This window comes from Vicia villosa, linkage group LG4 (genome assembly GCF_029867415.1).
Source record: "Vicia villosa cultivar HV-30 ecotype Madison, WI linkage group LG4, Vvil1.0, whole genome shotgun sequence".
In the NCBI taxonomy this organism is placed as follows: domain Eukaryota; kingdom Viridiplantae; phylum Streptophyta; class Magnoliopsida; order Fabales; family Fabaceae; genus Vicia; species Vicia villosa.
Genome location: NC_081183.1, coordinates 34,316,611 through 34,338,934, shown reverse-complemented (window position 1 = coordinate 34,338,934; position 22,324 = coordinate 34,316,611). Strand labels below are relative to the sequence as shown.

General features: G+C 38.0%; 2 long non-coding RNA genes across 2 annotated transcripts; both read right to left on the bottom strand.

The window, feature by feature from the left end:
• Positions 1-968: 968 nt before the first annotated feature.
• LOC131594697 (uncharacterized) lies at positions 969-2,337 on the bottom strand. Its single transcript, XR_009281452.1, has 3 exons — positions 2,210-2,337; positions 1,512-1,592; positions 969-1,356 (listed from the first exon to the last, which is right to left on the bottom strand). It is a non-coding gene; the product is annotated as an uncharacterized LOC131594697 (long non-coding RNA).
• An 11,053-nt stretch (positions 2,338-13,390) lies between these two features.
• LOC131594698 (uncharacterized) lies at positions 13,391-14,759 on the bottom strand. The gene is made up of 3 exons (XR_009281453.1): positions 14,632-14,759; positions 13,934-14,014; positions 13,391-13,778 (listed from the first exon to the last, which is right to left on the bottom strand). It is a non-coding gene; the product is annotated as an uncharacterized LOC131594698 (long non-coding RNA).
• Between the last annotated feature and the right edge of the window lie 7,565 nt (positions 14,760-22,324).

Sequence of the window (22,324 nt, the reverse complement as noted above, 5' to 3'; positions counted from 1 at the left end):
AACATCAACATAAACAACACAAAGAACATCATTAAAGAATAGTCTTGATATCAACACATCGACATCTTCAACAAATCAACACATAAGCATCACAATGCATAGACAACAACTTCAACCAACAACAACTAACAAAGACTCGAATGCGACTCAACTATGCATATGCATGTGGTACCATTGGAGTAAAACTCCCAACTTAGAACATTGCCAGTAATTCCGAGGCATAAGGCAAAGCCTTCAACACGGTCACATATCAACATCACACCGTTCAACTTTATGTTATGTTATGCTATGCGGCAACATACAACGACCACGATTCGACAACGAAATAACAATAATACAACAACGGTCACATATCAACAATCACACCGTTCAACTTTAGCCAAAGGCTCACAACACAATCTTAGCAACGAGATTATCACCTTCATAGCAACATATATACAATATCAAGATTCACTAGGATTCACACCTTAAGGCTACCCACTGTTGCACCCCAAAATTTGCCCACATATTTATTCCTAACTGGTTTAAGCTTCTCATTTCATCTGCATACATCCACTAGGTCATCTAACACATCATGCATCATTAATCAATAAATTCGGTATGGAATCAAGGATCTTGGAAATTAGGGCTTCATCTTCACTCAAGCTTGATTCGTCTAGTTCTCCTTAGAGCGTTGGACTGTGAAAACGGGGTTTGGATCCATGGTTACTGTGGACTTTTCTGTCATTAAGCTACAAGGATTTCGTGTTAAGGCGTTCTTCTATGTTTAATTATTATCTTCTTCAAGAATTCCTTCGAAGCAATATTGTTGTGATTGTGAGAATTAAAGTCAAAAATTCAAGAGTTGCCATTGGAATTGAAGGTGAATATTTGTTAGGTGAACCAAGCTTTATTAAGATGCAAGGTATCAGTCAAAAGCAAGTAAAAAGAAGACGAGAAATGCTTTGTGTATTGGAAAGAGGTCTTTGAGTTCAAAAGGATTACAAGAGCACAATATTGTTTCAAGTGCCATTCAACATCATCATCCATTACAAGCTTACATTGTTCATTACAAAGTGCACATTGTTACGTTTACAGAGACTACAATTGAATGAACAAGACCTCAGTACAAAATGTCCATGCATTACAAACTCCATTACAAAATAAATTTGGATTACAGAAGAATTACAAAAAAAAAAATAACTAAACTTGTTCTAAGCCTTGTGTTCATCTTCAACTTTCTACATGTTTCCAACAACTTTCTCTCAAACGCCAAGTTTCACAACTGAACTGAATCCTGCCACGGAGAAAACAACGTCTTGCCAAAATTCTGCAGCAACACAGAACACGGCTCAAACCGAACCAGTTTACAAAAGCCTGACAGAAGTTCATAATGGAAAGAACCAATTCAATTATCAATGAGAAAAAAACAAAAGCTGAGAAAAAGAGAACTTGTAGCTGGATTAAATCCCTTGCTGCACCATCACCAAAACGAACCATCCCATAAATTCAAAAACCAATTTCCAACTTACCACCAATTACCTTTCACGCGAAACCGCAGACCTTGACACTATTTTCCTTCAAACCACCAACCTGCAAGATACATTTCAGCTCTGCACAAGGAATAAACACAAACTAAAATGATTCAGTCCCATATGCATCAAACTCAGCTACACCGAAACAGCCCCGCACACAATAGAACCAGCCATACATTCAAGTTTCATATCTTAACAATTCCTTACTAACCGATTCATAACTGTTCTTGTTGTTAACTGTAACTAACAGTTTTTAATTCTAACCATTTGTTTCTTTAGAAACTAACCTATTCCCAACCTGTATAGCTAACAGTGGCATTAACCAATAACTAACTTTTCCAGCTTTTAACTTCCCTAACAGCTCCAACTATATCCTAACTGTCACACTGTAACTAACTCTCCTAACAGTTGTAACAAACCTTTAACCACCTTTCAACCATTTTTAACCACAAAAAATAGTTTTGTAACTAATTCTTCTAACTGCATATGACAAACTCAGTTTCATAACAGTCTCTAACCAATCTCTTTCAACTGTCCTAACCAATCTATAACTAACTTCTAACCACTAGTAACCAACTTCAACCAATTTCATAACAGCCTAACGGATTCAGTTACAAAACCTAGCATCATCTAACAGAATCAGTTACTCATAGATAGCAGAAGCATTAGAATCAGAAAAGGAGAACTGAGCTAACCTGAAACTCTATATAACCAGTCTTCACTATTGTTTACAGGATCCCTCTTCTCCCTAATTCACTTTCATCTTGAATCTTCACTTTCACCATTCTCTGGATTCTTCATTCACCACACCTCATCACTCTCTACACACACCATTCATCCACCTTCCACTCTTCATTCTTCTCTCAATCTTCCATCATCTTCTCTGCAACCTCTCACTCTCCATCATCTCCATTCACCTTCTCCATCACCTTCATCTTCTTCTTAGCCACTCTGTTTCCATTCTCTAATTCTACCAACACTCATCATCTTCGACCTCTCTCTGAAATCATCATCTTCTCCTTCATTCACCATAGAATCTTCTTCGTACCTTCATCATCATCATTATCACCATTGTTCAATCGTCCACATTCTTCACACTTCACAAACCATCACTGAATCTTCTTCAACCACCAATAATAGGATCTTCTGAAAAAATCTTGAACCTTCAAGATCCAGTCTTCAATCTCATCACTGTGACCACAAATTGACCAGAAGAATTAAGAGGAGAAGATCAGAACAGAAGATTGTAACTGAATTGGCAAAAAAAAGAGAACGGAGGATCTAACAACCGGTAATAATCTTCATCTTCAATCTCGGTTCATCATCATCTCCCCGTGCTCTCCTTCCGAATTTCTCCCTCCGAATCAGGCTTCTACATCATTGAACTTCAACACTGATTCAATTCAGCAATATCAACCAATCTTCAGCTTTTTCTCCGCCGAGAGCAACGCCTTCATCATCTCTTCTTCGGAACGAGCTTCTTCACGTTCTTCATCAATATTCAAGGATATCATCAATCATCCTCGGTCTTCAATCAGCGCACCATTGAAATCGTGTCACGCAAAGGCATTTGAACAGAAAGAAGAAGACGTCAATCGTAGAGAATGAAGAAGGAGTCTGAATTCGGTATTGGGATTGAGAACGAGAGATGAGACGGAGAAGAAGAGGCTTCGGTCGGAGAAGGCCTGCTCCGCCGCGCCGTTTGCGTTTGTTCGTGAGGGAGAAGGAATTCACCGGAGCCATCGAATCTCCGCCGCCGCGGCCATGAGAGCATTGAGGAGAAGAGGAACGAGAACTCCAAAGGTCACATATATTTGACCTAATCCCTCTTTTCTATTTTAATTGTTGCTTAATCCTAATTATGCATATTAATTAAGTTAACACGTTGATTAGTTGTAATTAATTGAGATTGTTAGGATTAATTGAGTCATGATAATATGAATCTGGATCTATGCTTTGGGCCATACGAAATTGCTATTTCCCCCCCTGATTCTGGGCCCATACGCGCTAGTAACTAGTTTCTAGTTCAAACTACATTACTTTCACACCCCTCTGGCTAGACAGATTTGATGTTTGTTTTAATTTTGTTTCCTCCATAACTTTGGTTCCATAAATCAGTTTTAGCTCAAATAAAAAATAAATAAAAATATGTTTTAAATAGAATAAGGTGTGTAGAAATTCTTGGTATTTTTGTTAGATTTTTAGAACTTAGTTTGTTGTTTTTATAAATCATTTCCTTTAGTGTGTTCATTGTGTTTTTAAGTTTGATCGGTTTTGCGAATTAATTTCGTTTAATACCTTAGGAGTAGAATTTGATTGCCATTTTTTGTGTGATATCAGTAGACTCATATACCATATTGTGTGAAAAAAAATAAAAGTTTAATTCTATGTTTTGGTTAGGTTTTCATTAGATTTTCTATACCCGATTTGTGTGCGTTCCTAAACGGATAACCATGTGAATTTGACCTATAATTTGCTTTGCATTTATGCAATTGACTTAGTTTCTTTTTGTACATATAAGTAGGGATGTTTAGAGGTCCTAAGACCTGGAGTTGAATTTTTTAAGTCATGTTTTCTTATTTTACTTGATTTTTCTTTCTCGCATGTAAATAACTCACCTTTGGTTAACGATCGCACCATAACTTGTCCGAATGACCTATAATTTTGTGTAAAACTTTTTGACTTGTTTTGTGATCGCTTAGACACCTTTTAGAGGTCATTAGCTACTGACTTCCATCATTTGAATACATCTTTCTAACTTCACTCCTAATTTGAATTCTATTAACTAGTTTTGACCTAGTTTTGTATAGTTTTGTTAGAACTTTGTTTGTTTCAAGTTAATTGACTAACATAGATTGGTATAAGGTCTTGGACCTATAAATGAACTAATTGCTACTGACTTTAAGCTTTGTTCATGTTTTTTCATTTGCTTTTTGTTTTGATTAATGGATGTTTGTTCGCTAATTGTTAAGTGACGATTTATGCGATACTTTGGTAACTCTTTGTGAATATTTTCGTGTAGTGCCATATGGCTTTTGTGTTTGATTTAGGACACTTATTTCCTTGGTTTGCTACTGCCCTAGGGCTCTCTTCTCATCTTGTTGGAGTTGTAACTCCATTCTTTTGCCATGTTCCCTTAGACTCTTCCTTCTTTGTTAAGAGGAATTGAGATAGGTTAGGATAGTTATCCTTGACCTTAGGGCCATTAGAATTAGATTAGAATAACTTAGATTAGAGAATAGGTTAGTTCCCTTTTGTTCATTCTTTTTTTCTTTTTCAACTTTAAAACACTAATAAACAAAGATGCGAATCACATTAAGAAAGTGATAGAGAAATGAGTGGGATTCATTCCCTAATCTGTTTCTCAATCACTTAGTGGCATAGAAATGAGTGGGATTCATTCCCTAATCTGTTTCTCGGTCACTACTTAATGGGAGAGAAATGAGTGGGATTCATTCCCTAATCTGTTTCTCAAACATTAATTAATGGGATAGAAATGAGTGGGATTCATTCCCTAATCTGTTTCTTGAACATTATATAATGGGATAGAAGTGAGTGGGATTCATTCTCTAATCTGCTTCTCGATCATTATACATTTTATGTGATTCGAATCGCAAAGTAAATCCCCTTAAAAAATACCCAACCAAAAACATTCAAAACACTTAATAAAGGCTCGAATTAAAACAAAGTGACGAAGTGGTGCGAAACCTTGTATTGGGTTTTGTTCACCATGTAGTTACATAAAAAACACAAACCCAAGTTCATTCTTTTGCCTTGTTAGGCGCTTAAGAACAAGTTAAGTCCTTTCCAAAATTAGGCGTATAAGTCTCCAAAGGTCGAGCATCGTGGATTGTGACCTTAACCGCTGTTCAACTAAAAAACACAAAACAAATGGAAACTATGGAGCCGAACTACGGTCGCTCTGATTCCTTGTAAGGGATACGTAGGCATTGGGTCGCGGGGCCTAAGCGAGCACACTTGTAAATAATTCCTTCTTTTCCCCGTATTTCTTTTGCATTCATTCACATTTAGGTTTAGACATAGTTATACACCCTTTAGATAGAAACAGACATAGGTGGATACCATCGAGTACGATGGGCGTGAGGGGTGCTAACACCTTCCCCTTGCGTAACCGACTCCCGTGCCCTGTTCTCTGGTCGAAAGACCTTGTTCTTATTCTGAGTTAGGTTTTCTGGTATTCCTTTCCCGCGATGGGATGAATATATTAGTGGCGACTCTGATTCCATTTTTCGCGGTAGCGACAGCTGGCGACTCTGCTGGGGATGTTGCTAGACCTGTTGCTGGTCCATCCTTAGTGAGTCGATCCTAGCCTGCGTTTGTTTGTTTATTTACTGGGTGTTTATTTGTTTTTATGTCTATACCTTGTATATATGTTTACATGTTTACTTTTCTGCTTGCATATCATGTTTATTTCTGTTTGCACATCATGCATATGGATTATATTCTGTGTTCCTTGGGGTCTTCTGTTCTGTTTTGCAGGTTGGGTGGGTTGTTCTATGAGGTAAAAGGCCCAATACCCAGGCCAGAGTTGACACATAGGATACCTAGGATAGAGTGGATAGTCATGACGCCAACAGAATGTCAGGTTCTGTTGATTGTGATCATGAGACCCACGACCAGCCGAGACTCGAATGGGATACCGTTGTTGGCATGTATTTGCAACAATGATGGTGTTTCAGGAGAGTTGTTAACGCTGGAGACCTTTTTGACCTACCTTGACCTAGATTCACCTGTGAGTGGGGAGGGATATACATGACAGGTACCGTTGGTGACTATTTTATTCTGTTGGTGACTATTGGTTCTCCTGGTATTCAAAAAGGTGTCGGAACTTTGATCTCATTACATCTGACCTATAACAGTTATTCAGAGGATTGTATAGTGGTTACTTGGATTATATGGACCTTGATCCCATGCTTTTGCATTGCATAGCATCATTACTTTATCCATTTCATTTGTGGGGGATTCTAAGGTCTATTTCCAAAAAAAAAAGAGGAAACGAAAAAAGTAGAAAAAAAAACAAAAAAAGTAGAAAAACAAAAAAGATGGAAAAGAAAAAAAGAAAAGATACTATATGCAAAAAAAAAAAAGAGAATAAAAGAGAAACAAAAGTTGATGAAAAGACTTTAGGATCCCTTAGAAATGAAACATGCATTCGCACTGTCATACATTTCATGGTTCTATCAGAAGCTTATGGGGGCCCTTTCTACTCAGATTTTGATTTCAACAACAAATTGACTTCTCACCGCTACGTGCTCAAAGATTAACAATGGAACAACTCCGTGAGGACTTAATTCAAATGAGAACAGAAATGGGGATTAACCTGAATCATTGTATGGAGGCTATTCAAGCCCTTGCTGCTAGACACGAAGAGTTGAGACAGGTTCTTCAGAGACCGGATGCAAATGTTAATCTCAACATAGAAGAAGGTCTTGTGAATCAGAATGTCAGAAATACTGTTGAGATTCCAATTCCTGTTAAGAAGACTTCGCATCATGAGAATAATTCAGAACTTGAAGCCTTCAGGTTCCCGATTGACGAGTTTGACAAAAGGTTCCACCTCCTGGATGAAAGGTTGAAAGCCATGGAAGGTCGTGACTCCATTGACCTAGATGCTGCTAGTTTGTGCCTAGTGCCTGGTATTAAGATTCCTGCTAAGTTCAAAGTCCCCAACTTCGAGAAGTACAAGTGTACCACGTGTCCAATAGCTCATGTTAAGGCATTTTGCAACAAAATGGCTCCCTATGCTGAGAATGACAAGCTGTTAATGCATTTCTTTCAAGATAGCCTCAGTGGCACATCTCTTGAGTGGTATAACCAACTCGAAAGAACCGATGTCCGAACTTGGAAAGAACTAGCAGAAGCCTTTGTCAAGCGTTACAAGCACAACAGTAACATGGCTCCGACCAGAATGCAACTCCAAGCTTTGACTCAGAAAACTGACGAATCGTTCAGAGAATATGCCCGAAGATGGAGAGAATTAGCTGCTAAAGTTCAACCTCCACTCTTAGAGAAAGAGCTCATGGATATGTTCAAGGATGTGATGGAAAGTCCGTACTACCAATGTTTGGCTGCATGTAAAGCCTCTGATTTTGCAGAATTAGTTCTCGTCGGAGAACGAATGGAGCATGGTATTAGGAATGGTAATGTCCAAGTTTTTGGTACTCCTTCTGAATTCCATAAGCAAATGAATGAAGAGACCAATGCAGTTTCTGATTATGAAGAGGAATCTCCTGATTATTCTCCTGATCATATCTCTTGTCATGAAGCAGTAGCAGTAACTCTTGTTCAGGATGACCCACAAATTTGTGTTGCAACTCTCAATCAGCCTCCCACTCAGTTTGTTCAACAGAAGCTTATCCCGAAGGATCAATCAGGTCAGTATGTGCCACAAAGGCGGAATTATCAACACAATCGTCACCCACAAGGTAGACAGAGGCATAGAAGGCCAAAGAGAGTGTATGATCCTATTCCTATGACTTGTGATAAGCTGTTTTCTCACTTGAGCAATCTTTCCTTGGTAGAACCAAAGCAGCCAAAGCCTGTTCGTTTCCCGTATCATGTGGGATTTGACCCTAATGTTAGTTGTGACTACCATGCTGGGGCGCCTGGCCATTCGATTGAAGATTGCCAACCATTCAAAGATAAGGTTCAAGACCTGATTGATTCCAAGGCTATCACTTTCATACCCGAGGGCCAAGATTGAAGTTCTCTGTTGACTCAGTGGGTCTTCTGAAGCAATAAGGCCATACGGAGTCAAGTCTCCTCAACTATGGCAATCATCATTTCATTTCCGTATTCTCATTTCAGTACTTCCTATTTTGTGAATGGCTATTTCCTTGTTTGAACCGGTTGGTATGATAATAATAAAAGCACCCCAAATTCTCGAGCAACTTTGTCAGAATCTTTTCAAAAAAAAGGGAAATCAAGAATGTTTTGTAGAAGCATCTCTCATTCTCAAGGTTCTTATGCTCAGTTGTATCCGTGGAGATTGGTGTTTTAGTTGGTGTTTGAGCTCTCTTTGCAACAAGTAGTCTCTCTAAATTTGGTAACCACGCAAGGTTCCTCCATGTTTGATGGCAAATATTTCTTCAACGAATATGCTTGGGGCTCCCGCACGAGGGATAAGCAAGACGTACTCTTATCTTGAGCATTGCCTCACTCGCATTGCTCAAATCCCTAAAGTAAAAAAAGAGTAAAAAGAAAATAATAATTACAACTCTTGGGTGACTTCGTTGAAGTTTCCTTTTGAAGTAATCTGAAGTTTTTGGAAGGAACTGCAGAAAGTATTCAAGATCAATAAGTCCATACGGAGTCAAGTCTCCTCAATAATGGTCATTCATTTGGTTCTCTACTGCATTTTCATTTGTAATCTTTCTTTGTTTGTTTAAGCATTGCTAGCATGTAAAAATTTGTTAATTTTTGAATGAAAATCATAATACATTGTCTATGTTCTTCTTGAAGTAATCCATTCGTTTTCACTCAAAAAAAAAGTTTTTGGCATCACGATACCAACTTTACTTATATCTTGCTTAGGCAACGAGCGGAGGGAGAATGATGAAAGAAAAAAAATGCAAAATCCCTAATTGTGTGTTTTTGAATAAAACCCTACTGATGATGTACAGGCATTGTTTCAAATCCCCAGACACCGGAGATATAAGGGAGATAGACCCTCGTCAACCCCTTTGAGCCTTGAAGTAGGTGTTTCTTTTCTGATCAGAAAAAACCCTTTTTTTTAACCCTGGGGCAGGGTAGTGTTCATTTAACTTGATCGAGTGTTCAAAACTCACCAAATGATATACATTCAAGGATACAACAATGGTTATCCTTCCAAAGGTTGAGGAAAATCAAAAATCGTGATGGTTATCCTTCATCTATCAAGATGACAAAAGATGACAATACCACAATGGTAATCCTTCATCAACCATGGAACGAGGCAGTCGAAATCACTTCCAATGAATCAAAGACAATGTGAGGTCACACGACTTGTTCAAAAAAAAAGACAAGCAAAAAAAAATGAATGAAAAGAAAAATGATGAAAGAAAAGAATATAGCAATAAAAAGAAAAAATGATGATGAAATAAAGCGAGAACAAAGTCGTGTGACAATGAATCAGAAGAATAAAAGGTGAGCGACTGCCATGTCTGAAAAACCTCATTGATTCCTCAACCACTTCAAAATTCCTTGTGAGGAATGAGCACTCGTGTTGAGTTAATTGAACTTAGGAGTGGAGAACATCACGAAGGGGGTGGGAACCAAATAATTTTGAGCCTTAAAAATCCTTTGTTTCTGAAAACCATGAACCAGGCCAAGTTACAACCCTTAAAAGTCCTAATTGAAGTAGGGTTTATTTCGATGACACACTCCGATGAGATAGCGTTTAGCTGACTCCCAATGAAGCGTAACATATCTATGTTGGTATCGTATGCCCGCTTTACATCTCATTCACAAGAGGTGGCCACCTCATTGCATAAAAAGTTTCTAAACTTCAAGACTAGCATAAGCTTTGCATTAGAATTATCATTCTTATAATTAACATTCTTTTGCATACAAAACATTTGCTTAAACATCAAGGAAGTTTCCATGATGAGAATCCATGAAGAGCTCGATCATGTTAAAATAAAAGAGACTTGAGAACTCCGTAGAGGAAAATGAAATCATTATCAAAGCTAGTTGTTTGAAGGTTCCATTGAGCGTATGAAGTTTGATGCCCTCGTTGTTTGGTTATTAAAGGACAAATGCCTGAACACTCCGTTGAGTCTGATCAGTTTGATTGGTTACCCTGAGGGGAATGGGTTGAATTCTCCATTGAGCAAATTAGTTGATACCTTCTTTGATTGACTACCCTGAGGGGAGAAGTCTGAATACTCTGTTGAGTAGATGCATGTTGATTAAGTACCCTGAGAGGAAGAGTTTGAAGACTCCATTAAGCGTGATAAAGTTGTTCCCATAGTTTGGTCGACTTAAGGGAAGTAAACTCAAGGATTCTGATAAGATGTACATAATCAGGGGCAGTCACGATGAGGAATCTCTCTCGTGACTTCAGCCTATCTGGGGCAAGAAAATCAAGGTTTGACATCTCAAATTCGACCAATCAGGGTTAATCAAGTCGAGGAATCTCTCTTGATTTCAATCAATCTGAAGTAGTGACATCGAGGAATCTCTCAAGCTCACTCAATCTGGGGCAATTACCTCGAGATTCGACAAATCTCTTCAAGGATCCATGGATCAAGAGAAAGAATATTTCAAATGTATGAATATGTTGGGGCAGATTTTCTCAAGTAATGGTGGTGTAAGGATCCTTTCGAGGCAAATGTCTTCGATGAATCAGATACCTTTGTAAGTCAAGTAGCCTGGGGCATGATCTTTTTGGTTTGTATTGAAGGAACCGTCATTCACTTGTAAAGTGCAGTTGACCATCACAGAGTTGATAAGTATCATAAGGCTTTTCCCCAACAAGTTACTCGTTCCTCAAGCATAGGAGTTTATTTCTCCTAGAAAAGTCTCTCCCCGAGCATAGGAGTTTATTTCTCCTGAGAACTCATTCTCTCCCCAAGTATAGGAGTTTATTTCTCCTTGGAGTTGTTCCACTCATCCCATAAAGAGTTCCTCATCAAGGTTTCTCATCCCTAATATGGTAAATTGAGGGAATCTCCTCAAGCTAAAAATTCTCCAAGCTATGGCACATGGTAAGAAGTCAGATATTATTCTTCAAGTCGACCAAAGAAAAAGTATCTTGCAAGTTAAAGTCCAATGTCTATTGGCACCCCCACAGAGTTCTTAACACTAAGGGGATTCTCCCTGGTGTTTACCTCTCCCAAGGCCGGAGACGAAGCTCGATCGACAAGTTAGCGGAATATTCTCTAAAGGGCCCTCGTCATCTTTGCATATAGTAATCATTGCATTCACATTGCATCTACAAAAATGTGTAGCATTTCCATGAACATGGAGCATTACGCCGTAAAGAAATTCAAACATGCATCAATGCATAAGCCAAATGGGTATGTGCTCCAAAGGCACAAGGTAATATATCTCCAAAAGAAGTCCCACTTTCTCTCTCCAGTGTGGATTGGATACAAAGTCTTTCTTCACAAAGATCATTATTTCTTTGGTGATTTCCCGTTTGCTGAGCTCAATCGTTTGGATAACCCATACTTTGTGTGTGGCATTTCGAATGATTGTCACTCTTGTAGAATTACACCCTGCTTTTCGGCCTGAAGGGACCTTGTAGTTCTTATGTTTCATAAATAACAATACTTCAGCCAAGTCCAATGATTATTGGCATACTCTTTCAGATCTCGAGTCACCCTTCGGCTGTGTCTCTCTTTCAAGGCTAACTGAGGTTAGCAATTTGGTAAGATTCCCCTTCGGCTGGTTTCTTCCTTTTGGGTCGTCCTTCGGCTACGTCTCCCTGTTCAAGTCTAACCGAGGTTAGCAAACTAGGATCGGTTTCCCCTTCGGCTGGTTACATCCTTTATCGAGTCACCCTTCGGCTGTGTCTCTTTTTGAAGTCTAACTGAGGTTAGCAAATTAGGATCGGATTCCCCTTCGGCTGGTTTCATCCTTATCGAGTCACCCTTCGGCTGTGTCTCTTTTTGAAGTCTAACTAAGGTTAGCAAATAGGATCAGATTCCCCTTCGGCTGGTTTCTTCCTTTTGGAGTCGTCCCACGGCTACGTCTCTTTTTGAAGTCTAACTAAGGTTAGCAAATAGGATCGGATTCCCCTTCGGCTGGTTTCATCCTTTATCGAGTCACCCTTCGGCTGTGTCTCTTTTTGAAGTCTAACTAAGGTTAGCAATCTTTTTCAAAGTCTAACTAAGGTTAGCAATCTTTTTCAAAGTCTAACTAAGGTTAGCAATCTTCTTCAAAGTCTAACTAAGGTTAGCAATCTCCTTCAAAGTCTAACTAAGGTTAGCAATCTTTTTCAAAGTCTAACTAAGGTTAGCAATCTTTTTCAAAGTCTAGCTAAGGTTAGCAATTTGGTTGAGTCGTCTAAGGATGGTTCTTCCTTGTGGAGTCACGCTACGGTTGTGTCTTCTTTTCAAAGTCTAACTAAGGTTAGCAATTTGGTTGAGTCGTCTAAGGATGGTTCTTCCTTGCGGAGTCACGCTACGGTGGTGTCGCCTCTTCTTCAAGTCTAACTACGGTTAGCACTCTCCTTTTCAAGTCTATCTAAGGATAGCAATCTTTTCAAAGTCTAACTAAGGTTAGCAACTTGTCTGGTCCACCTTTGATACTATTCAACACCTTTGCTTTACCACAGAATGCAAATTTTGATGGTACTTTTGGGTATTCAATCCACTTTCACCTCTCATGTCTAGAACTTGTGTCGTTCGTACATTCGGGTTCAAGAAGATTGAATAGGGGCAGCTGTTGCACCCCAAAATTTGCCCACATATTTATTCCTAACTGGTTTAAGCTTCTCATTTCATCTGCATACATCCACTAGGTCATCTAACACATCATGCATCATTAATCAATAAATTCGGTATGGAATCAAGGATCTTGGAAATTAGGGCTTCATCTTCACTCAAGCTTGATTCGTCTAGTTCTCCTTAGAGCGTTGGACTGTGAAAACGGGGTTTGGATCCATGGTTACTGTGGACTTTTCTGTCATTAAGCTACAAGGATTTCGTGTTAAGGCGTTCTTCTATGTTTAATTATTATCTTCTTCAAGAATTCCTTCGAAGCAATATTGTTGTGATTGTGAGAATTAAAGTCAAAAATTCAAGAGTTGCCATTGGAATTGAAGGTGAATATTTGTTAGGTGAACCAAGCTTTATTAAGATGCAAGGTATCAGTCAAAAGCAAGTAAAAAGAAGACGAGAAATGCTTTGTGTATTGGAAAGAGGTCTTTGAGTTCAAAAGGATTACAAGAGCACAATATTGTTTCAAGTGCCATTCAACATCATCATCCATTACAAGCTTACATTGTTCATTACAAAGTGCACATTGTTACGTTTACAGAGACTACAATTGAATGAACAAGACCTCAGTACAAAATGTCCATGCATTACAAACTCCATTACAAAATAAATTTGGATTACAGAAGAATTACAAAAAAAAAAATAACTAAACTTGTTCTAAGCCTTGTGTTCATCTTCAACTTTCTACATGTTTCCAACAACTTTCTCTCAAACGCCAAGTTTCACAACTGAACTGAATCCTGCCACGGAGAAAACAACGTCTTGCCAAAATTCTGCAGCAACACAGAACACGGCTCAAACCGAACCAGTTTACAAAAGCCTGACAGAAGTTCATAATGGAAAGAACCAATTCAATTATCAATGAGAAAAAAACAAAAGCTGAGAAAAAGAGAACTTGTAGCTGGATTAAATCCCTTGCTGCACCATCACCAAAACGAACCATCCCATAAATTCAAAAACCAATTTCCAACTTACCACCAATTACCTTTCACGCGAAACCGCAGACCTTGACACTATTTTCCTTCAAACCACCAACCTGCAAGATACATTTCAGCTCTGCACAAGGAATAAACACAAACTAAAATGATTCAGTCCCATATGCATCAAACTCAGCTACACCGAAACAGCCCCGCACACAATAGAACCAGCCATACATTCAAGTTTCATATCTTAACAATTCCTTACTAACCGATTCATAACTGTTCTTGTTGTTAACTGTAACTAACAGTTTTTAATTCTAACCATTTGTTTCTTTAGAAACTAACCTATTCCCAACCTGTATAGCTAACAGTGGCATTAACCAATAACTAACTTTTCCAGCTTTTAACTTCCCTAACAGCTCCAACTATATCCTAACTGTCACACTGTAACTAACTCTCCTAACAGTTGTAACAAACCTTTAACCACCTTTCAACCATTTTTAACCACAAAAAATAGTTTTGTAACTAATTCTTCTAACTGCATATGACAAACTCAGTTTCATAACAGTCTCTAACCAATCTCTTTCAACTGTCCTAACCAATCTATAACTAACTTCTAACCACTAGTAACCAACTTCAACCAATTTCATAACAGCCTAACGGATTCAGTTACAAAACCTAGCATCATCTAACAGAATCAGTTACTCATAGATAGCAGAAGCATTAGAATCAGAAAAGGAGAACTGAGCTAACCTGAAACTCTATATAACCAGTCTTCACTATTGTTTACAGGATCCCTCTTCTCCCTAATTCACTTTCATCTTGAATCTTCACTTTCACCATTCTCTGGATTCTTCATTCACCACACCTCATCACTCTCTACACACACCATTCATCCACCTTCCACTCTTCATTCTTCTCTCAATCTTCCATCATCTTCTCTGCAACCTCTCACTCTCCATCATCTCCATTCACCTTCTCCATCACCTTCATCTTCTTCTTAGCCACTCTGTTTCCATTCTCTAATTCTACCAACACTCATCATCTTCGACCTCTCTCTGAAATCATCATCTTCTCCTTCATTCACCATAGAATCTTCTTCGTACCTTCATCATCATCATTATCACCATTGTTCAATCGTCCACATTCTTCACACTTCACAAACCATCACTGAATCTTCTTCAACCACCAATAATAGGATCTTCTGAAAAAATCTTGAACCTTCAAGATCCAGTCTTCAATCTCATCACTGTGACCACAAATTGACCAGAAGAATTAAGAGGAGAAGATCAGAACAGAAGATTGTAACTGAATTGGCAAAAAAAAGAGAACGGAGGATCTAACAACCGGTAATAATCTTCATCTTCAATCTCGGTTCATCATCATCTCCCCGTGCTCTCCTTCCGAATTTCTCCCTCCGAATCAGGCTTCTACATCATTGAACTTCAACACTGATTCAATTCAGCAATATCAACCAATCTTCAGCTTTTTCTCCGCCGAGAGCAACGCCTTCATCATCTCTTCTTCGGAACGAGCTTCTTCACGTTCTTCATCAATATTCAAGGATATCATCAATCATCCTCGGTCTTCAATCAGCGCACCATTGAAATCGTGTCACGCAAAGGCATTTGAACAGAAAGAAGAAGACGTCAATCGTAGAGAATGAAGAAGGAGTCTGAATTCGGTATTGGGATTGAGAACGAGAGATGAGACGGAGAAGAAGAGGCTTCGGTCGGAGAAGGCCTGCTCCGCCGCGCCGTTTGCGTTTGTTCGTGAGGGAGAAGGAATTCACCGGAGCCATCGAATCTCCGCCGCCGCGGCCATGAGAGCATTGAGGAGAAGAGGAACGAGAACTCCAAAGGTCACATATATTTGACCTAATCCCTCTTTTCTATTTTAATTGTTGCTTAATCCTAATTATGCATATTAATTAAGTTAACACGTTGATTAGTTGTAATTAATTGAGATTGTTAGGATTAATTGAGTCATGATAATATGAATCTGGATCTATGCTTTGGGCCATACGAAATTGCTATTTCCCCCCCTGATTCTGGGCCCATACGCGCTAGTAACTAGTTTCTAGTTCAAACTACATTACTTTCACACCCCTCTGGCTAGACAGATTTGATGTTTGTTTTAATTTTGTTTCCTCCATAACTTTGGTTCCATAAATCAGTTTTAGCTCAAATAAAAAATAAATAAAAATATTTTTTAAATAGAATAAGGTGTGTAGAAATTCTTGGTATTTTTGTTAGATTTTTAGAACTTAGTTTGTTGTTTTTATAAATCATTTCCTTTAGTGTGTTCATTGTGTTTTTAAGTTTGATCGGTTTTGCGAATTAATTTCGTTTAATACCTTAGGAGTAGAATTTGATTGCCATTTTTTGTGTGATATCAGTAGACTCATATACCATATTGTGTGAAAAAAAATAAAAGTTTAATTCTATGTTTTGGTTAGGTTTTCATTAGATTTTCTATACCCGATTTGTGTGCGTTCCTAAACGGATAACCATGTGAATTTGACCTATAATTTGCTTTGCATTTATGCAATTGACTTAGTTTCTTTTTGTACATATAAGTAGGGATGTTTAGAGGTCCTAAGACCTGGAGTTGAATTTTTTAAGTCATGTTTTCTTATTTTACTTGATTTTTCTTTCTCGCATGTAAATAACTCACCTTTGGTTAACGATCGCACCATAACTTGTCCGAATGACCTATAATTTTGTGTAAAACTTTTTGACTTGTTTTGTGATCGCTTAGACACCTTTTAGAGGTCATTAGCTACTGACTTCCATCATTTGAATACATCTTTCTAACTTCACTCCTAATTTGAATTCTATTAACTAGTTTTGACCTAGTTTTGTATAGTTTTGTTAGAACTTTGTTTGTTTCAAGTTAATTGACTAACATAGATTGGTATAAGGTCTTGGACCTATAAATGAACTAATTGCTACTGACTTTAAGCTTTGTTCATGTTTTTTCATTTGCTTTTTGTTTTGATTAATGGATGTTTGTTCGCTAATTGTTAAGTGACGATTTATGCGATACTTTGGTAACTCTTTGTGAATATTTTCGTGTAGTGCCATATGGCTTTTGTGTTTGATTTAGGACACTTATTTCCTTGGTTTGCTACTGCCCTAGGGCTCTCTTCTCATCTTGTTGGAGTTGTAACTCCATTCTTTTGCCATGTTCCCTTAGACTCTTCCTTCTTTGTTAAGAGGAATTGAGATAGGTTAGGATAGTTATCCTTGACCTTAGGGCCATTAGAATTAGATTAGAATAACTTAGATTAGAGAATAGGTTAGTTCCCTTTTGTTCATTCTTTTTTTCTTTTTCAACTTTAAAACACTAATAAACAAAGATGCGAATCACATTAAGAAAGTGATAGAGAAATGAGTGGGATTCATTCCCTAATCTGTTTCTCAATCACTTAGTGGCATAGAAATGAGTGGGATTCATTCCCTAATCTGTTTCTCGGTCACTACTTAATGGGAGAGAAATGAGTGGGATTCATTCCCTAATCTGTTTCTCAAACATTAATTAATGGGATAGAAATGAGTGGGATTCATTCCCTAATCTGTTTCTTGAACATTATATAATGGGATAGAAGTGAGTGGGATTCATTCTCTAATCTGCTTCTCGATCATTATACATTTTATGTGATTCGAATCGCAAAGTAAATCCCCTTAAAAAATACCCAACCAAAAACATTCAAAACACTTAATAAAGGCTCGAATTAAAACAAAGTGACGAAGTGGTGCGAAACCTTGTATTGGGTTTTGTTCACCATGTAGTTACATAAAAAACACAAACCCAAGTTCATTCTTTTGCCTTGTTAGGCGCTTAAGAACAAGTTAAGTCCTTTCCAAAATTAGGCGTATAAGTCTCCAAAGGTCGAGCATCGTGGATTGTGACCTTAACCGCTGTTCAACTAAAAAACACAAAACAAATGGAAACTATGGAGCCGAACTACGGTCGCTCTGATTCCTTGTAAGGGATACGTAGGCATTGGGTCGCGGGGCCTAAGCGAGCACACTTGTAAATAATTCCTTCTTTTCCCCGTATTTCTTTTGCATTCATTCACATTTAGGTTTAGACATAGTTATACACCCTTTAGATAGAAACAGACATAGGTGGATACCATCGAGTACGATGGGCGTGAGGGGTGCTAACACCTTCCCCTTGCGTAACCGACTCCCGTGCCCTGTTCTCTGGTCGAAAGACCTTGTTCTTATTCTGAGTTAGGTTTTCTGGTATTCCTTTCCCGCGATGGGATGAATATATTAGTGGCGACTCTGATTCCATTTTTCGCGGTAGCGACACCCACAGAACAAATACAAAAAAAAAGATAATATCGATAATCACAATATTCATTGCAACACAAATATTTAATTTAAAACTACAACTTTTAGTCAAATACATAAAGGATTGTAATTCGTCGATATATCGAATAAAACAACCAACTCCAAAGTATTATCTCAATTAACTAAATATGATATTAACTATTATCCAACATGTTTTCGACAAAATAAATTAACCACACTTATCTACTAATTAAACTTAATTACATATAAATTTTCATTAAATTCCGGATAATTAATTATACCGCTTAATTCGGCTATTTCGATCAAACGAAATTGTTTTAAATTACATTATTCTATAATTGCTACTGTTTCATGAACTTCATATTTTATTAGTTAGACTCAATAGTGTTGATATATGTCACTCTAAAAAAAATACAATGACAGAAACACACTTCTACATTATATGGTTATTGTTTGTTGATTTCAATTCAATTTCAATCTCTAACAAACCCACACCATACCATATTCAATCTTAGATACTAATTTCAATAGTAAACAGAGTTTTGAAAATTAAATTATATATTTTCATTCTAACTATGTTCCAATTCTATTTATATTATTCTAAAATATTATCCTCCCATAAATGTGTGTTTCTAACCCATAGTATAACTATTATGCTCCATTATATTTATTTAAAAAGTAATGGTATATGGAACCTGGAAAGAAACAAAAAAAAAAGCATATAATTATGAACAGAACCGCAAGGGATAACAACACACAAGGTAGCAGCACTAGAACAAAAGAAATATATGATTTCATGGGGTTGTTGGACGTCACACAACAAGGTAAAACAATATTGAGAAGCAGCAGCATTACCAAAAAAATCGTTTGTAATTTTAAACAGAAAATAAAATTAACACCACACAATGACTAATCTATACCCTAAACCCACATACAATCCATCATATTCTCATTTAGGTAGTAAGAATCCCCCCTTACCTTGGATTGAGTGCAGCTCTAAGAAGATTCAATGAAAAATTGGAGAAAAAATGCACTTTAGAGCAACACTTAGGGTCTCCTCTTCAAACCCTAACCCCTCTTCCCTATTTCTCCTTCTTCTTTCACGGTTCCTTTTTGTTTTTCTTTTTCAGACAACACTATCTCTCTACCTCTCTTCTACTTCTATTTTCAAAAATAAACTATGTTAATATTAAATACACAAATGGGCCTAACAAAATATACCCCCTTAATACTTAGAGATGTCATTAATTAAGCCCAATATTATTTCCACACTTAATATAAAAATAATACTTCCACTAAAACTCCATTAAAATAAAATCCGACTATTTTAATATACCGACTTATTACTCAGTGTCTCATATTTCCGGTCTAAACTTAATTACTCAGAAAATTCCCAAAACGCTAAATATTAACTCATTAATATTTCTAATACTAAAAATATTAAAATTATCGATTAAATGTCGATCCGCTATCCCGAACTAATACCGACTAAATCGTCCCAAAACGCAACAATTTCAGAAAACATCACAAATGTCTAAATTAAGCAAATAATTATTTTTTCGGGCGTTACAACTCTCCCCCACTAGAATATTTTCTTCCTCGAAAATATAAATTTACCTGATTCAAATAACTCAGGATAGGAATCTCGCATCTTGCTCTCTAATTCCCATGTCAAGCTTTCTCCAGCAGCTCCTAACCAAACAACTTTCACCAATGCAATCTCCTTGCCTCTTAGAACCTTCATCTCGCGATCCACAATTCGCACCGGCATCGTCTCCACTGTGAGATTATCACGCACTTGCACATCGTCCATCTGAATCACATGAGACGGATCGGAAACATACTTTCGGAGTTGTGACACATGAAACACATCGTGCAAATTAGCAAGATTTGGCGGTAATGCCACACGGTAAGCAACTCTCCCAACTCGATCTGATATTTGATACGGACCAATAAAACGAGGAGTGAGCTTTTTAGACTTCAGAGCTCGCCCAACACCAGTCACAGGCGTGACTCTCAAAATCACATGATCACCAGCTTGGAATTCCAAATCTTTCCTCCTCTTGTCATGGTAACTTTTCTGCCTACTTTGAGAAGCTTTCATCTTATCTTGAATAAGCTTCACTTTCTCAGTAGTCTCCCTAACAATCTCGGGTCCAAGTACCACACTCTCACCCGATTCATGCCAACACAACGGAGTCCTACACCTCCGACCATACAACGCCTCAAAAGGTGCCATCCCAATACTAGAATGGTAACTGTTATTGTAAGTGAACTCAATCAACGGAAGATAAGTATCCCATGAACCTCCCTGCTCAAGAACACATGCTCTCAACAAATCCTCTAATGACTGAATAGTTCTCTCGGTCTGACCATCTGTCTGTGGATGATACGCCGTACTCAACCTCAACTTAGAACCCAACGCCTCTTGCAAACTCTTCCAGAAATCGGAAGTAAACCTCGGATCTCTATCCGACACAATACACAAAGGAACACCATGCAACTTTACAATCACCCTGACATATATCTCTGCTAACTTCGCAATCGGGAATGTGATGTTAATAGGTATAAAGTGTGCCGACTTCGTAAGCCTATCAACAATCACCCAAATCGAATCAAATCCTCTCAAGGTATTAGGTAATCCTGTTACAAAGTCCATCGAAATGCTATCCCATTTCCATTCTGGAACTTCTAACGGTTGCATCAACCTTGCAGGCTTCTGATGCCCGATCTTCGACTTCTGGCAAGTCAAACAAGCATACACAAACTGTGCCACATCACGTTTCATACCAGGCCACCAAAACAAACCCTTCAAGTCTTGATACATCTTTGTAGCTCCTGGATGAATACTCAAACTACTTCTATGACTCTCTTCAAGAATCACTTTCTTAATCTCTTCATCATCAGGAATACAAATACGATCTCGGAATCTCAACACACCATGCACATCTAACTTGAAATCATCATTCTCAAGTCGATCGGTTCTTACCATCATATCCACCAACTTCACATCTAGCTTCTGAGCCTCTTTGATATTGTCGAGAAAGTCATTGTTAATCTTTAACATTCCCAACATAACACTATGTGGTGTCACTTCACAAACTAAGCTCAAATCTCGGAACTGCTCAATCAACTCCAACTCCTTAGCCATCATAGCCGACATATGCAAGGTCTTTCGGCTTAAAGCATCGGCCACAACATTAGCTTTTCCGGGATGATAGTTCAAACCGAAATCATAATCCTTCAATAATTCTAACCACCTTCGCTGTCTCATATTCAACTCTTTCTGATCAAAAAGGTACTTTAAACTCTTATGGTCACTAAACACTTCAAATCTAGAACCATAAAGATAATGTCTCCAAATTTTCAACACAAAGACCACTGCAGCCAACTCTAGATCATGCGTAGGATAATTCTTTTCATGAGTTCTCAACTGTCTAGACGCATAAGCCACCACTTTACCATTCTGCATAAGCACACCACCTAACCCCATCAGACAAGCATCACAGTACACAACAAAAGGCTCTCCCGGATTAGGCAAAGTCAAAACCGGAGCCGACGTCAACCTCTTCTTCAACTCATTGAAACTTTCTTCGCGTCGAATATCCCACACAAAAGCTTTTCCCTTGCAAGTCAATCTTGTCAACGGAAGTGCCAATTTAGAAAATCCCTCGATAAACCGTCTATAGTAACCGGCTAAACCCAAGAAGCTTCTAATCTCAGTAGCTGACTTAGGAGCTTCCCATTGTAACACAGCATCAACTTTAGAAGGATCCACGGCAATGCCATGACCAGAAATGACATGACCAAGGAAACTAACTTCATGCAACCAGAATTCACACTTAGACAACTTGGCATACAACTGCTTCTCTTTCAGAACTTGCAACACAATCCTCAGATGCTCTTCATGCTCTTCTTCAGATTTAGAGTAAATCAAAATGTCATCAATGAATACCACTACAAACCGATCCAAGTAAGTATGAAAAATACGGTTCATGTACTCCATGAATACTCCCGGCGCATTAGTAACACCGAAGGGCATCACCGAATACTCGTAGTGTCCATACCGAGTCCTGAACGCGGTCTTCTGAATATCATCTTCTTTTACTCTAATCTGGTGA